This window comes from Lycorma delicatula, chromosome 7, assembly GCF_047948215.1.
Source record: "Lycorma delicatula isolate Av1 chromosome 7, ASM4794821v1, whole genome shotgun sequence".
Lineage (NCBI taxonomy): Eukaryota > Metazoa > Arthropoda > Insecta > Hemiptera > Fulgoridae > Lycorma > Lycorma delicatula.
The window spans coordinates 130,698,406-130,714,800 of NC_134461.1; the positions used below are offsets into that span (position 1 = coordinate 130,698,406).

General features: G+C 31.1%; 1 protein-coding gene across 2 annotated transcripts in view; it reads left to right on the forward strand.

The window, feature by feature from the left end:
* Positions 1 to 5,421: 5,421 nt before the first annotated feature.
* LOC142327967 (organic cation transporter protein-like) overlaps positions 5,422 to 16,395 on the forward strand; it is a 77,204-nt gene continuing 66,230 nt past the window's right edge. Inside the window, exon 1 of one of the 2 annotated variants that reach the window (XR_012757132.1) lies at positions 5,422 to 5,766. The gene's annotated coding sequence lies outside the window, so the exon portion shown is untranslated. The remainder of the gene's footprint in view (positions 5,767 to 16,395) is intronic. The other variant, XM_075371392.1, reaches the window with a different exon arrangement.

The window sequence follows — 16,395 nt, forward strand, 5'->3', positions numbered from 1 at the left end:
AACATTTTCTTAAGAAAAAAACAGAACCCGTGACAAACATCAAAGATTCCCCGAGTTCCTAAATACGAAATACGGAAAAATCAATAAATTTAAACATCTGGGAGGAATAATCTAAATTAACAGTTTAGGTAAAGACGATGATCAAACAAAAACGAGAAAAACGAATTGGCCGACGGACTAACAAAAAATATTTACAACAAAAAAAAAATCTCAGTAAAAGTCAATATCAGATATTACAATACGGCAATCGAACCAGAAGGCCTGTACGTAATCAGAACGCGTCTTCAATTTGAAACCAGGTGAAATAATTAGAACAGAAAAAAAGAAAGGAAAATCTTGAGAAAATTCTAGAACCAGTAGAAATAGCTGAAAACGAATACAAATTCAGAAGTAATCTTTACCAAATAAAATTAATAGAAAAAACCCAGCAGTCAGAAAATAGAAGACGAAAAAGCTAAACGATGAAGAACTGTCGGATGAACAGAAAAGAATAATTGAAAGAGAGATGGGTGAAAAATGTTGCTTCATGTGGTCCTCAATCGGCCCAACTAAAAAAAAAGAACCGAGTTGAAATACTAAGTTATAGAAAACATGTAAAAAACTAACGATTTAAAATTTTATGAAAAATATTTTCAGATTAAGAGGAATGGATTTATTTGAAATATAACGATGTCAAAGGAAAAGTAGTAAAATCATTAAATTTTAAGAATTTTGTTTAACGGGTTTTCGAGATGCGAGGTATTTTCAAATAACGCTGAATCTTCTCGCCCTTAATTCGATCTACATAAAACTTTGGAATTTAAATGGCTTATACTTTTTTAGAACTAATCTAAATTTTCTACGACCGCTACACAAAAAGTAGAAAACTTGCCTCATCTATTTTAATTAAATTCAAAATTGAATTCCCCAAATGTAAAACATTTTTGAGTCGTTTTTGAAGAATTTATGTCGAGCCAGTCGGGAGATATTAATCAAAACGCACGCCACAATCATTCATTCAATTACGCTATACATCTTAGTCTATCTTATCGTTTATGATGACGCATCACCGGCAGTAGTCAAAACTTGTTTTTTCTTAGAGAGGCAGTTCTCAAAGTTTTTTTTTTACATGAATTAAAGATCAGTATAAATATGTAATATGTTATTAATATAGCGATATAATGATAAAGCAATAAAAAAACTACCGTCTTTTTTGTATTTAATTAATTTATAAAAAAAAAAATCACGTATTGCAATTTTCAAATAAATATTCAAAGTTTTGTTGCACTATAACGGTTACTTAATGAGGTCCAATCTAGCCAGTTTTTTCGTATTAAAAAACCGCAACATTAGCTCCTTATCAGGAGAGATTAGAAGAAAGAAAACACTACTGATTTTATAAGTAAAAAAAAAGAAAAAGAAAGAGAAAGAAACTAGGTTAAAGATGTAAGTGTATTTAGTGATTTTCACTAAAAACACTTTCATAAAAAACAATTCGTCAAGTTTAAAAAACTTTTTGTTTAAAAAACAAAAAGAAAAAGACAACACTGAACACTTACATAAAATCTATTAGGATTTAAACAAAAATCAGAAAGGAAATAAACAAAGGAGAGACTTTAATTTAAAGTAAAAAAAAAACTTTCTAAAAAAGAGCAAGTTAAAGAAAACTCGTTAATTGTAGAAAAAAAAGTTTCGAGAGAGAAAAAAACTAAAACTAAAGAGAAAATTTAACAAGTAAAGTTGAAGTAAAACCATACACAAATTAAAAAAAAAGTATAACAAAAGGGACAATACCTAATATTACAGTAATATAAAATCAGTTACCTATAAATTTAAGAAAGGTCATGTTAAGGTAATGTAAGTAAAAAATAAAAAAACAAAAATTCTAAGACCGTATCGAAGCGGTGGGGTAGGATTAACTGGGGCTGGGGAGGTGGAATCCATCTAGATAATTTTTTTCGTTTGTTTATAGAAATTTAAAAAATTGAAATATTACTTTGTGTAAAACGCTTTTTAATTTAAAATAAATTTGTTTTTTATTAAATTTCCAAAATTGAATTTTTTCTCATTTTTAATATACATAAACTAAGTAAAATTATATAATTTAGCGGTCAAAGTGAAGTTCGACCTTCACAGAAACTTAATAAATTAATGTTTGTTTTAATTTATTAATGTTGTTTTAAGGTAAATCAGTAAAATGACTGAACAATAGGTAAGAAGCATCATTAAGTTGAATTAAAAATGGCTTACGATTAACTTGTAAATGATTCTACATGAAAACTAATTATTCCTGAAAAGGAGATGCAGCTTTTCTTGAGATTAACATTTGCAGGTATCCGTAGCATAAAATGCAGTTTTCCTTCCAAACGATCGGAATTATAATCACGGTCAGGCATAGAATTTACATCCCAGTAAAGGGAGTTACTTTTATATTTGATTACTTGATCGTGGATACCGGTGTTATTTGGCGGTCGAGTTTCAATTAACCACGCATCTCAGGAACGGTCGACCTAGACTGTTCAAGACTACACTTCATTTACATTCATACATATCATCCTCATTCATCCTCTTAAGTAATATATTACGGCAGTGTTTCTCAGCCTGTGGAGCGCGCCCTACTAGGCGGCATGATAACACTAAATGAGAAGCGTGAACATATCGAAAAGAAAATATTATTAATTTACTGAAAGGAAAGCAAAAAAATACACTCTGACATAATAAATAATGAAATACACATTTACACTGATATAATACACTTATAAATAGGACTGTATCGGTACTGCACAATGTATTTAATAATTAACTTATCTATACTAAATTAAAAGGAAGTTTAAAATTATTAGTCACTCCCTTGGGCATGTCTTCCAGAGCAAAGGTTTTTGAAGGAAGGTTTAATATTAGAAATACACACTCTCACTTCTTTTTTTATATTTAGCCGAGATCTAAACAAAGCAGCCACCGTAGAAAATCCGCCACTTTTGATTTCGCCACTTGACGTGAAGTCTGTGATTTCTTTGGTAGTTGTGAGCCCTTCGAAAGTAATTTGAAAGTGATCCATACCCGTTCGTAACTTGCTACCGAGTTGTTATAAATAAGAAAATACTTTTAAAAACTCTTTTCTGGCATGGCTAAATGATTTTCAACGGTTACAAAAACAACTTTCACATGCTGTTCTTCAGCCTAAGTTTTAACACATTCATCCACATTTGCAAACGTTTTTAGGTTTTTTGCTTTAAATTTTTGCTCTACAATTCCAATTTTTTTCAAAAAACACTAACTTTATCACTCTAATCCAACATACGTGTATATCTTCCTTAAAGTTGAAGATTCAAGATATTTAATCTCTTGAATATGTTGATCAAGTAGGCAAATTCCATCACAAATAAACCGTCTCGAAACTTCTAAGCTTCCAGTCGGTTTTCTTCTTTTAGAAAAATGGCGATTTTCATAAACACGTTGCAAGAATTTCCCACGTGATAACCATCTTGCCTCGCAATAAAATAGTAACGCTGAATGTACTGCACCCATGTCTTTACAAAGTGCGAGAAAAGATTCTTGATTTTAGGGGTCTCATTTTTATACAATTTACTACGGTTACAACTGTCGTTAGTACAATATTCAGACCAGGACTCATTTCTTCGGAAACCAGAGCTTCTCTGTGGATCATGCAATGTGTTCACACACACTGTGCAGATTTTTGTTTCACAAGTGCTTACTTTGGATACTTTGGAATCTTCCAGACATTGAACGAGCACCATCGGTGCATATTCCGATGCAATTTTTCCACTGTATATTTGCCTCATTTATAAAATATTTAAGATAACAAATAATGCGAATGCTGCTGCTTTGAGTTCTATTGGTTTGCAGAAAAGCAGTTCTTCTACTGCTGAAACATCATCACAAAATCGAACATAAGCAATGAAATGAGCATCTTTATTGCTATCTGTTACCTCCTCAAACTGAATTGAAAACAATTTGCCGCGCGACTTCCCGAAAAGCTGATGCTGTACATATTCAGGTATATCACCGATTCGACGGGCAACAGTATCCTTTGATGGTGGTATGGACTGCAATTATTTGGCAAATTTATCTGCAAACATAGTTTCTACAACCTCAATTGCAGCTGACAAAATAAGCTCTTCACCAATGGTGTGAGGCTTTTTACATCTGGCTACTTTATATAAAACTTTTTTAGAGGCCAGTAAAGCTTTTTCATTCACAAACAAGTTTTTTTTTAGAAATTATGTTTGTTTTTCATATGGTTTTAATTTTAATTCGAAGAATTCTCGGGGTTTGTTAATGTACTCACTATGAAGCGTTTCCAATTGCACTCTAAGTTTATTAGGTTTCTTGATGTATGCTGCAAAAAATTTTAAATAAATGACAAACAGGGGCCTTTTTATTTCATTTATTTCAGTACTGGTAAACTCAAAATTTAAGCATTCTTGAGTATATTTTCTTCTAATTTTTATCTAATTTTCGAAACTGCGCTCGCGCATGCCTTTGTTGATGCTTCACTACCGTCTAACGCTCGCTTACGCCAGCTTAAAAATTTATCCGTGGTTCTGTATAAATCTACTGCTGTGAATATTTAATACTGTGAATTGTAATTAACACGCAAATTAGAACATACATATTCACGATAGATTCGATAGCGACAGAAAGATCGACTCGACTGAGACCGGATGGAATCGAGCGATGTGCAGCATTTATACACGTTTGCGCAGACAGTCGCGCAGAAGTTCCAAAATGTTGGAGACAAAACGGAACTCCTCGGGAAGCCGCGAGAATTTCCGATGTGGTGAACGTAAGACAGAGAGCAATAGAGAGACATCGATTCTGGTTTTGTCAATGCAGCGGTCGGTGTTGCCAAGTATCAATAAATTTACTTATTCTTGGTAATTTGTACGGTTTGTAATTAAGGTAGTAGTATAACTTTACACCGTTAGATAGCGGTACTCAAAAATACATTATTATTGTATACATCTTTATTGAATGAAGGGGGGCGCGATGAAAATTATGATTGAAAATTGGATTGCAAATTCTGAAACTTTGAGAAACGCTATCTTACGCTGGGGCCGGAGGCAAACCAGAAAAAGAGAGCGGTAATAAATAAAAGAATATAACTTAAGAAAAAAAACAAAAGAATCAAAATTAAGAGAAATGCCTTCCTTTAATGAATTAGAAAGTCTGTCCAGTGGATTTTAAAAGAGATATGTGTAGCCTATTTAAATTTAAATTAAAGTGTTTACGCTTAAAAACAAATTTAAAAACGTATAATGTCAATTACTAAATAAATAAAATTATAAAAATAATTTATACTCTTTTCCTACTAGTACACACAACACGTAGTAGATCTTCCATAAAGAACCTCGGTGTTGCAAATGTTTCTATTCTGCAAAAAACAGGTTTGCAAAGCTAGAATATAATAACGTCCATCTTTTAATATTCGCGTTCATTCTACACCGACACGGCCACAGAAGAGGCTTCGTTTTTTCTGTAGGCTAGTTTTCATAAATAACTGCTTTTCTTTTTCAGAAAGTGAATTCAAATAAGTTTTATATATACATATATATTACAAAGAAAACATAAACGAGTAACAAATAAAAAAAACGGAGAATTAATGGTCGAGAAGAATTTCTCGGTCAATGATCTTAAGTAGTTCATTATTTCTGGCGGCGTCTGTGTGAGCCTGCTTTTTCAGCTGTATACATAAACCAAATTTGTACCGACAAGATTAAAACTACAGAAGAAAATTAACAACAAATTTCACACCAAATTTTCCAGGTACGATAAAAAAATATTACATTAGATTCAAATTTTTGTACACTGTAAACCGATCCTATGCTTTTAACTTAGTCTAAGATAATATTAATATACTTTGTACGCGAGTCTGTTTCTAAAAGCGGAACTAAAACCTTTTCCGTTCATTTTAACAAATAAAACATAAATGGGTTCGTACCGATCACAGAAATAAAGCCGAATTTTGATTATATATTTTGTTAGAATGAAAAATTCTTTAAAAAATCCAGCAATTTTAAACAAAACAATTTTATTCTCCCTAATTTTTACTTTCATAACAAAACATTTTTTTTTTAATTTGGAAACAGTTTTGACGTAATAATTTTTATAATCATAGTCTAGAGTATACGATCTTTTAGTTTTACTTTATTTTTACTCTATCGATGAATCTTTAAATAATACTAATAAAAAAAGTTTTTAAATTAAAAACACGCTTTATCTGCATCCCGTTCGACCTATAAATACTTATTCAAATAATTTTCATAACTCCTTCTGAATTACGATTTATTTATATATTTAATATTTTCACCTGCCTACGTCTTATTTTTTTTTCATCTGTTTACATTTTTAACTATTTTTCTTGAATATCACAATTAAATATCTTCTTTTTTTTTACCTCCGGGTTCGCAGTCAAGCAATTCATTTCGCAGAGGATGAGGTGAATCTTTTGAAGCGTATGTGAAAAATGCCACGCCTGACCGGGATTCGAACCCAGGACCTCCGGATGAAAGGCCGAGACCCTATCACTCGCGCCACGGAGGCCGGCAAATATCTCCAACCTGTTTCCTCGCAACGATGACTAAACGGGTTGAATTTCTACAACTTGGAGAGAAAGCGATTATGCAGTATAATAAAAACTATTCAACTCTTCAAGTAAAATTTTGAGGTACGAGACCCTCTCACCAAACAGCTAGGCAGATCGTACCCAAAATTAAATGGAATCAGCGACCCGTTTTCGGACGGGTCATAGCACGAAATTTAATAAAAATCGGTTTATCCGGTCTGAAAATATCAAGTAAAACGATAACAGACAAAGGAAAAAAAGGCACCGTTCCTGAATGAAATTTCCCAAATACTTAAACAAAAGTGACATAGAACTTTAAAGGATCCATCTAATCGTACAAGAATGTGACGAAACGAGGCATGTATAGAGTTTTTTCCCCCGCCCCTTAATACTGTTTCGAATGACTAAAAACCATCAGAAAGTATCTTAGCTACCGAAGGGGTGTTAAACTATGTGGAAAAAATCCATCTATCTTTCGAGTAAAACTTTGAGTTGCGGGAGCTGTAAGGTTACTTACAAGGGCCGTAAGGGGGACAGGGATATCTCTACCCCCTTAGACCGATTTCGACCAAACTTTTATCGCATCAACGCCTCGTACACAAAAATTATCGTGTCAAAATTCATCCCGATACGTCCACCCGGTCCAAACGATAAATCAAGCAAAAAAACAGACAAACATACATAGATCCTTCCAGAATTTTTGGTTCTGAGGGAGTCATAAACTGAAGACTTGAAAACCCCCGAGGTGAAAAATCTTACTCGACTAGCACGCGTTATGCGTATAGTTAACTGCGTAGCCGGGAAAATAAAAATAAAATAGTAAATAGTAATAAAATAATTTATTGAAAAAAATATCACCTCGCGCATCTTTTGTTCCAAAAGTTTTAGCGAATCAAAATTATTTCAATTTATAATCTTATCGATCTATATTCTGTACAATCATAAAACGGTTATTATTATTATTATTATTATTATTATTATTATTATTATTATTATTATTATTATTAATAACGTACGTAAATAAGGTTACATAAAATTAATCTAGCGACGTTTTATTTTCGGGTTCAAAAAATAAATAACACTATTAAATTTTTAAAGTGTTACATGTTAATCGGATGCACAGTTATTTAATAAATAAATAAAGAATTTAAAATCAGGTGGGTAAAGTTGTCTACATCGAGGTCAAATCTATTATAGTATGGTAATATCACAACAAAACCGGGTAGAGAAAGTAGAAGCGAATATTCTGTCCAGCAACCGACAGTACGTCAGGCTCATCAGACACTTTCTTCGCGTCGTTTCAATCGCTTGTGGTGTCTCTCTTTATCGATCTAGCCTTTTCGTATGATAAAACATACATTGTCTCCTACCGAATTAACTTAAAAGTTTATTTACGGTTTTATTATTTTTTTAAATTTTATTCGTGTAACAGTCATTATACGGTGAGTTTAAAATACTTCTAATAATGAGTCTTGTTTCAGAAGATTTTTTTAACCGACGAGTATAATTTTATTTATTATAAATAATAATGATGTGATTTATGCGGTGTAATTTTTTAATTTGAATTTATGTGTGTATAATAAATCACTTATTGTAATAATCTGATCTCAGCCGATCATCGAATTACGGATATAAAATCTACGAAGGTAATAAATATTATTAGCTATTTATTTAAAAAGTAATTATTAATAAAAATCAAATATTAAAAACTGAATAATAATAATAATAATTGAAAATGAAATGTCTCGATTTCTTTGCAGCATTCTTTGGGTCCTAATGAGATTTTCGACTTAACATCCGGTTCCAATACATTAAAAATTCAATTTAATTACAAAAGATAAAAAATACTATTGGAATGCGTTTAAAGTAATATTATTAAATTTAATATAATGCAGAATTAATCAAATTGGCTACATTTTCAGAAGATTATAACACTTAAAAATGTTAATTATTCAATTTTGTAAGATATCTCATAGACGAGAATATCCGTAAATATAAATATACATATGCGAATACAAATATGTAAATAAAGACAAAAAACTAACACATTCATATCTTGATTACAGTTTCGTTTACTTTATTATGAAACTGCATATGTTACATTACCTCTGGTCAAGGCGTTCAGATATCCATTAAAATGACAGAAAAAAATATTACGTTTAAAAAGAAAGACACCGTCAAAAATAATTTCTAAAAATCATTTTGTAGCCAAAATTTAACATCACACTTAAACTCCTTATAAATAAGTCATTTATTAAACATTTTCATTTATCATCATTCATTTATTAAATATTTCACTATAATTATTATAAGTATGCGACGTATATACGGTATACGTTCCGTATATACGGACATATACACCGGTTCACTGATTCTATCGTAACTTCCTTCTATCGTATTAATTCTTCTTTAAATTACAGTTTCATTTTTTTTATTAGCGTCGGAACAAAATTTCCCGATATAACACAGACTTTTAATCCGGGCCGGCTTCAATAATTCGAAATGTAGAGTTGTGTTTTTTAATTCGGTTTTATTTTTTTTAATTTTATATTAATTTTTTTTTATTTATTTATAAAGAAACAGTATAAAGAATAAAATGTTGCCGACACCAAAAAAATCAGTTCGCAAGATACGTAAAAAGCTAACAAACTGTGCCTCGATAGAACAAAATACATATTAACAGAAACTGTAGCAATTACCACCAAACGTGTATCAAAATATCTGAAACTCAGGAGCGAATAAAATTTTTATTTAAACGTTTAAAATTTCCCGTAATAATACTTTAAATATGAAGAATCGCCTACAAACCGATGGTAACAAACATAAAAAAAGTTACCTTCAAACGATACGTGATTTTTAAAAATCCTTTCATCGATTTTACATCAAATGAACTTAATACGTGATCCCTAGAAAAAAATTCCTCCACAAAATAAAAAAAAATCACTGAAATATAAAAATTAATGCTTTAACATACATAATAATAAATAAAAAGTATACATAGCCTACATATAAATAAAATAATGGAACTTTTTCGTTTGTTTTCTTAGACGGTTAAAAAAGTTGTTTTAACGCTAGTTTTAAAAAAATCCTTTTCTAAAATGCGTCAACAAACATGTAAATTTAAAAAAAAATATTTTTTTTTCTAGAATTATAGTAGAAATAGGTTTACCCCTACAAGTACGGGTACGTGTAGGGGTAAACCTCTACAAGACTTGTTTCGTTTAAATGTTTCTTTATTATAATTTCAATCCCTTAAACATTTTTCACTATAATATATCCTCGTCGAGCAATTATAAAAAAAAATGTACAAAAAATAAAAAATATGTAACTCCTATTTTGATTGATTTTATATTTTTCGAAGAAATGCTACACTGTAATAAATAGAATCGGAGTATATCTGTCCGATAAAAAAGCATGGTGTTTTTGGTTTGTTTCTTGTACGTGCTCACACATTTTTACTTTGAATGAAGCGCCACCATCTAGCGGAAAATAATTGAACTAACAACTGTATAATAAATTGTATTGTGTGTTATAAACAGTAAGTTATCTGCATTTTTTGTTATACTTATTATTTTTTTTAATATTTTGTTTAAAAAAAACGGTACTTAACAAGAAGATGCCCGCAGCCGATCTGTAGTCGGTCGCTATAGTTGGTCAGTTAGTTGTTAGATGGCGCCACTGAAAGGAGAAAAATAAATAGGACTATCTTTTCTTTTTAAATACATACATTGTACTGTAATATCATTAAAATAATACAATGATACTGTAATAATAAAGTACAGTATTTTTTGAGTACAGTCATTTACGTATATCATTTACTGTATAACTTAACAAGAACCTAAGCTGTATTTCTGAATTAAATGTGACTCTCAATTTACGCGATTTCATTATACGTGGAAAATTTCCGGAACGTAACACTCGCGTAAATTGAAGGTGCATTGTATAATAAATTTATATAAATAACTAATATATATATATAAATTTGTATAATATATAAATCTAAAAGTATAAATATAATCTAACTGAACTTAACCTACGCTCGTTTCGCGAATCGAGAGTAGGTTTAAGTTTGATTATATTATATTTATTTATTATATAAAGTTAGATTACAATTTTAATTTATTTATTTTCTCTACAGATCTACTACAGATCGGCTGCGGGCATCTTCTTGAAACGTACCAAAAATGCTATTGTAGACATAAGTTTTTTTAAATTTTATAAAAATAAATAAGTATAGAAGCACCACGGTTCTTGATAAGAACCACGTAAATGTATAATATGTCAATGTATTAATCCTTTTACTTCGTTATATTTCTGTCACCGTGGCAACAGGAATATAATTAAGTAAAATTACCGATCTTTTTTCTTTTTTTCTTAATATTCTAACAAACATGAGGATACGAACGCGTCCAGGGTTCAAGGGGCGGAGCCCTCTGGCTAGTGTAAATAAATAAATAAATAACTCGGATACAATAGGCAGTAGCCTCATTTCAAAACTTAAAAACTTTTTCAAGAGAAATATGTTAAATTTTATTCAAATGTGATTACTGTTCTTGATACATTTTCCTAGAACGAACTGAGCGTATAAAATACCGATCGCGTTTACGCCGAAAGGAAACCCGCGTTTAAGAATTTTAAATATTTCCTACAATCTAATGGACTTTAAACGTTCATTTTTCGTTAAACGGATGCTGCGGAACAAATGTAAAAAAAAAACAAACTATTTTTTGGTCAAGAAGAGTAAACACATCCGTAAGTATTTAAAGTTGAGACGTATCAAAATTTTAATTAAAGCTAATTTCATTCGACAGTTTTCATAAAAATCGGTTCAGACGTTCTAGTATTGTGCCGGATAAAATAAATTGTGATAACGGAATGATTTGCTTTAATTTTGTATAAAATTCAAAAGTATATCCAAACGTATATAATCTGATTAAAAAGCAACCGCTAAAATTCACAGTAAACAAAAAAAAAAAAGTTAAAAATACGTTCCACGGATGGAAGATTATATATATTTAGCATTATTTTTACCTTATAAAGACAAGAAAGCAACATTTTTTTTGTCGCTGTTACGGTCTATTACATTTAATCTTTAAATTATAACTATAACGTAATCTTTTGTGTTTGCAACATTCATCGACCGTGATAAGCGAAAGCGATGAGACATTATAAATTCAAAAAACGTGCGTACGCATGTACTTAACAGAACCACATTAATGTGCTTACATGCATTTACAACTCAGAATAGATACGAATATTAAAAAGATAACAAGCAGGTTGTTAAAAATTAACGACGAACCCTGACTACATACAAACTTCTCATTAAAATTTACACTGTCTAAATTTATCTTGACGCATAATTACATACAAAAGAACAAATAAAATCTATATTATGAAAGAAAAGGAATATCAAATTAAAATTAATATTCAACTAATCTTTCGTGAAGATTAGTAGTATTCTCTTAAACCATATGTATTAAACGGAGTTCAAAAATAAAATTTTAAAATAATAACCCACTTAAAAAAAAATTAAAGGAAAAGTTATTTTTTCAATTCTTTTTAAAATTTAATAGAAAGAACTATTATTACTAAGTCATTAATCTTTAATTTAGCACCGATCGATTCAAATTTACTGGCCAAACGATAATCTTATAACCGTTTTTTGACTTTTTGAGGGAACTCCAACAGATGGTCTTTTGTGTTTTTAAATCTGCTAATATATATGTATATTATCTTTTTTGAATTCATAGGTCTTATCAAGAAGACGATCGTCAAATAAAGCGGTTTCGTCTTCGTTAAAACATTTTCTGGATGGTAACTTTCAATCGTTTCAGACAATAATGGCTTCCGCTCATCACACAATTGTACTCGACCCAAACTTTTAGCAAAACGTTCTTCCTTTTCTTTCAAAAGCGGGTCGATATCTTATTGTCTCCGGTCTGTTTAAACCCGCACGCTTTTCAACATCAGGAAACTCAGCTTCGCTAACGCTTACAATGTAAATCACCACCGTCGAATCGTTACAGAATCTCTGCCTCGTTCTTCAAAATCGTAGATAAAATGCAAGATGGAATATTAAACTCCAGCAATGTCCTTTTTTCCTTTCCCCTGCGTTCACTCCTCGGATAATTTTTAATTTATCTCGTATTATTAAAACGTTTCACCTTTCTTTTAGCACTGTACACTTCTCCGCAACTCTTGCAAATAAAGTTTAAAAGCTGTAAAAGAATACAACGATCACGGTACACTGTTATCGGCAGAAATCTACTAATTAAAATACGCTTGTTTACCGGAATAGGGAATCACATCAGCTAGACTCTACGGCAAGAACTTCGAGATAGTTCGGATAGAACTTCGAGTCGACTTTCGAATAATAAAGGTAACGATGTGTAAGGTTTCAATTTAGATATGGTTTTTCGAGTTGTAGAAATAATCGTTTGAAAACTTTGACTCGATAGAGGTAAAATTTCCCCAATAATTTTTTCGAGGAATCCACGGGTTTTTCTTCGAACGAGGGTTTTTTCTTCAAAGGGTTTTCTTAACGAAACAAAAAGAAATCGCTTATCAAGGTTCGTGTTATCGAAAGTCGACTGTATTATACGGAATTATTTTTATCGTTTATATATAGCAATACAATTAAAGGACGTAAAGATAACGTTATAATGTTTTATTGTTTTTTTTTTAATAAAAATACTAGCTGACCCGGCAAAGCTTCGCCATTGCTAGATTTGAGTATATATATATTACTCAAATCTAGCAATATATATATATATATATATATATATATATATATATATACTCTATATAGATTAAATGAACACAAATGAAAGTTTTATAAATTATTAAACAACAGAACTGATAGAATTTAACCTTTCACTTTATCTCTTTCCCACTTTTCTCCATTTCCATATTTCCTTTTCCCTCTATTTCCCCCTTCCCCTGTAATAATCCTTCCCCATTTACCCCTTTCCCTATTTCCTTTCTACTTTTTTTCTTTTACCCTTTTTCCATTTCTCCTTTTCCCCTTTTTTACAATTTTCCCTTTTTCTTTTTTCCCTTTATCCCCTTTTCACACGCGTAAATCGGTTCAATAGGATTTTAGTCTATAGCGGAAACACATACAAACATTTTCTTTTGTATATATAGAAGAAAAAAGCCTGTCCTTATATTTTTCTTTTGTAAATATCTCGACACCGGCGCCACCTAGCGGCTATAGTTTACAAAAATATTTCTTTTCGTGTAATAATATATATTACTAAATTTTATTTAATTATTTCGGTACGAATGTTTAGTATAAATAACCGCATTACTTCCTCTTCCGGGTTTACGATACAAATTACACCTTTACGATATACAAATTATTTAACTCAAATAATTTCACATTCTAATAACAGCTGTGACATTTAAATCTTTCATCTTCTTAAATATATAAAAGCGATTCTTTTTTTCCAATTCTTCCGGTATTATTTCATCTTTATAAAAGACCTAACAACTATATTATAAATTCGGTATTTATAAAATGAAATGTGACCGATTGAAATACATCAAGGTAGATAAAACTAACCGGCCATTTAATAAACGTTTTTGGAACGTATCAAAGTATAAAAATATCTATCGTAGATGACCAATTAAAAAAAAAGTATATATATATATATATATATATATATATATATATAACCTATATATTGGTAGGGAAAACTACATAAAATATTAATGAATTAACCAAAATCAGAGAAATATTTATTATATATCTAAAAATAGAATAATCTTGGAACTAGTGCGATTTTTTACGAGTACTTTACATCAACTGTACGTTAAATATTTAGTCTGGTGAATGGCAGACAGAAAAAATCACTAGGAAAATATTGTGCGGTCGCTGTTATCGATAAACATGTAATACTTTGTATGCCTTTTTTCTTTATTGATAATCGTAACGGCTATAAGTTTAAAATAATACAAAACATTACAAGATCAAACGTTTCCTTGTGATCCCGTACCGACTAAAATGTCTGTCGAATGATTATTTGTATTAGTTGCGGGGGATGTGAATAATTTATGTAAAAATAAAAATAGCTTGCTTCCTAGCGAACTTTTCTGTCTGCCGTTTACTAAAGCGGAAATATAACTAGTTTCCAAACGATTTTATGAAGTGCGCCACCTCCAGAACTAAAACGTGACTTAAGGAATTCACAGGAAGAACGTAAGGGAGACAATTTGCTTAAATTATCGCAGAAGGATATTAGATTTATTCACGACTGCGTTTTATTTGAAATAAACGCTAAAAATTTACTTTATTAACGTGTAGATACGTCGAACAAAAACAATACTCCGATTCCTAGAACATGTGATCGTACATTCTTCGATTAAAATATGTCGTTAAAGTAGAATATATCGCTTTAGTTAAACTCAGAAAAATGAAATTTAGCAAACGCTTCCACCCCAAAACGATCTGTTTATTTGATATGAGACCATGACACCTCAAAGCACCAGTGAGGGAACTGAAAATGTTTACTGAAAAGGGTAGGATAGTCCACTCATTTTAAAGGGTCTTAAAAAAAAAAAACTGAAGTAAAAAAACGTCGGATTAGATAATTCTAACCGATACGATGCCCGTTTAAAATTTTCCACAATTAGCTCGGAAAGTAATCTACATTACCTGTAACATAACAGTGAAACACTAAAAAATTAAAATTTAGCAAACGGTCCTTTCTCGAACGATCTATTTTTCGGTATGAAACCGATACTTAGGTATACTGTAGAGCATCTTTGAAACTTGATCTGAAAAATATTGAAGGTCGCCGGTTTGGTTTTTTTTTTATACCTTGTTTAAACACCCCCAACATCCCCGGCCTCCGCCGTTAGGCTATGCGCAGGAATTTCGGAGTGTCGTGGCAGTCGACTGCCCCCCTGTCTGGCCTTTTCTGTGGCGTCCCATCGGGACCCTCTCAGTTTCATCAACATGCAGTAGCGCCCTCCCTTCTGGACGACCACTACGTCCCTCCACTGAGAGGCTACCCTTCCCGTCACTACACTAGGTTGCCGGCTACGCCTTGCGCGCAGGCGACAAACCGCCGCGTCCCCCCTCTCACACCTCAGGGTCCCAAATGCATCATCAGAGCACCCCGACTAACCCTCATTCTTGCATATGAAGGAGCCAAAGCGTCCTCTGCATCCAGGCTGCCTCCCTGGCCCTGCACGGCGACCACGATTCGCCCGCCGGTTTGAGCCCGTTACGTTTTAGGTCAATATTTTTGTTTTTCAATGATCTATAAAATTATGCGTTACAACCGAACTCTTTCCACTTAAAATTATTATTTACTTCCCCCCAAAGGGATCTGGGAATGTGGTAGTCTCTTATCAAAATGTCGTTTCCAGGTAATAGCATTTCTTAGATTTAATTTTTATTTATTTAATTCATATATATATATATATATATATATATATATATATATATAATAAATTACAATTTCCTATTTTTATTTTCAATATTTATAATTACGATTTTATTGATACCATTTTTTATGGCAACGTAAAAATAGATAATTGTGATTTTTAATGACTATACATGACTAAATTAAATATATTAATATTTAACATTGAAGTATTAATGACTATACATTTGCCTAACTGGAAATTTTATAAAATGTTTTTCACATTACACAACACACAGCAGTATAATTTACTAAAAATCAACGTTCTGATCGGCCACATCTGGACGTTCTGATTTACAGTAACCGTAATATTTTAATAAATTCAGCGGTTATAAAATACGGCGATATATTAAAATTTATTTAACAAATAAAAGTTAGTAAAATATGATTATCAAAAAA